The sequence below is a fragment of the Echinops telfairi genome, unplaced genomic scaffold, assembly GCF_000313985.2.
Source record: "Echinops telfairi isolate 266 unplaced genomic scaffold, ASM31398v2 ScPeMD7_7468;HRSCAF=8506_0, whole genome shotgun sequence".
Classification (NCBI taxonomy): Eukaryota; Metazoa; Chordata; class Mammalia; order Afrosoricida; family Tenrecidae; genus Echinops; species Echinops telfairi.
Window position 1 is genome coordinate 45,702,460 of NW_022111369.1, and position 2,085 is coordinate 45,704,544.

The 2,085-nt window shown below is 42.2% G+C and overlaps 1 pseudogene; it reads right to left on the reverse strand.

Annotated features, from left to right (window-relative positions):
- Positions 1-10: 10 nt before the first annotated feature.
- The window catches only part of LOC101649593, a 25,692-nt pseudogene continuing 23,617 nt past the window's right edge, over positions 11-2,085 (reverse strand).

Consider the following 2,085-nt stretch of genomic DNA (forward strand, 5'->3'; position numbering starts at 1 on the left):
CATAATTTGAAGGAAAGTGGCCAGTCACCCCGTTGGTCTCCTTGCCACCAGTTAGGATCATCTTTGTTCAGAACATTAATAACTTGTCCCTTGGAGAAATTCAGCTCATCTTCGTTATTTGCCACATAGTCATACATGGCGATCACTTGACACACAGGATGAAACGCTGGTGTGTCTCTTTCAGTGCTGGGACCCAGATGTTTAGCATGGCTGGCAGGATACCATCCCTTCCGCCACTTTTTTCCACTGGCCTGTAACTCGCCCTGCCACCATCCACTTGTATTTTTCTTTAGAATTAATATTAGCTGCCCCGGGGCAAGGCTAAGTTGTTCAGAACCAGAAGCCACATATGTTGAAGTGCCTTGGGCGATCTCAGGCTTTTTGTCTGATGGTCCAGATTTGCCTGCACTTCCAAAACTCTCTTGATCTTTTGGTTTGACATAGTTTGATGGAAAAATTCCAGTTCTGTCTCCAGTACTTCCTGTCCACCATTCTCCATCGTTCTGTGTGATCAGTATTTCCTCACCTTCAGTGAAAATCAAATCTCCAGGTTCTACACTTGAACATGGATAAAGTGCAATATTTATACTCTTTTCCACTGGTACAGGCAGCAGAGGGAGGGTTCTTGCTTACACTTGCAGACACAGCTTCTGGTTCTTCTCTCTTGACTTCACGCCCAGGGATAATCTTGACATAAGATTTCGGAAACCATCCTCTTGCCCCATGGACCTCTCCAAACCACCAACGTTCTTGCTGCTCCAAGACAGTCATGCTATCATGTTTTGAGAAGTTCACCCTTCTTTGCAGTCCAAGAGCAAAGAGCCTGTGCTTTTAAGTTTTCTACGGCCTGTCCCTGTCCATGAATAGGTGAAACAGACCCAGGGGACACAGTGCAGGTAAAAGCGGATTTTTTCTGCCATGATGTATTAGCAGTTAGGTTGGAAAAAGACACATTTTGATACTCAGTCATCGATGCTGGTTGATTTGAAGCAAGTGGTTCAGAGGGAATTGAGGTAGCAGGTAAAGAGACTGCAGGAGGAAGTAAGGCCTCCCTGGGAGACACAGCTTTTCCACTTGCTATTTTTCCTACATAGTTGCATGGAAACCACCCAAAACTTCCTTGAAAACTACCATAGAGCCAACCAGGCTCTCCTATATGTTTTTCATCAACCTGTATAATAGCTCCAGAGTTAAAACTCATCTGGCCGTGGTCCCTTGCTTCGAAGGAGTACAGTGCTCTGTAACTCACCAAAGCTGCAGCTGCTGCAGTTTCTCCTCAGCTTTCTGCTCCTTCACTTGGGGTTTATCTTGCATTTTTTCTTCCCGGAGTCTCTTTTGTTTTTCTTCTTCCTCTTTTCTAATATTTTCTTTCCATATGTTTTCTTGTTCTTGTTTTGCTTCCCTTGCAGCAGCGTCTTCTAGTTTCTTTTTCTGTATCACCTCTAATCTTTTTCTTTCAGTTTCCTTCAGTTTGTCAGGTTTGATCTTATGAAGTTGTTCAAGGGCTAACTGCTGCGTATTATATCTTTCTCTCAGTTCCTGTAGTTTATTGTTAAATGAGTCCATTTCGGATAGCTTAGATGCAGTTTCTTTTTCAAGAACATCCAATTGTTCTTTAAGTCTTTGGCATAATTCTTCCTTTTCTAATGATTTTTTCTGAAGTAAACTCATCACTGACTCAGGAGTGTTACCAAGTTGCACGTTTTTAATTCTTTCATTTAATAATTGCTTCTCAGGTACCAAATAGATCAGCTTATTTTGATAATCCTGCAATTCTTGTTGGAGTTGCTTGATTTCCATAATGTTCAGATCACAGTTTATCCGAAACTGCCAGCTCAGCCTTTTGCGTTTGTTTTCTGAGTTGGACATCCTGAAGTCGGCCTGGGAGCTGTTGATGTTTGCCATTCAGTGCTTCCAACTCAAGGTGAAGACTCTTCTTTTGAGAGTTTAACCTGACAATTTCTTCCTGTTCTCCATTCTCTATGCCTTTGGTTGAGAAGTTCCTGTTGACGAATTCTCTCCCATTCTAAATGGCGCTGTATGATAGATGATTGATGATAAGTATAAGTGTGATTTCATCAATGT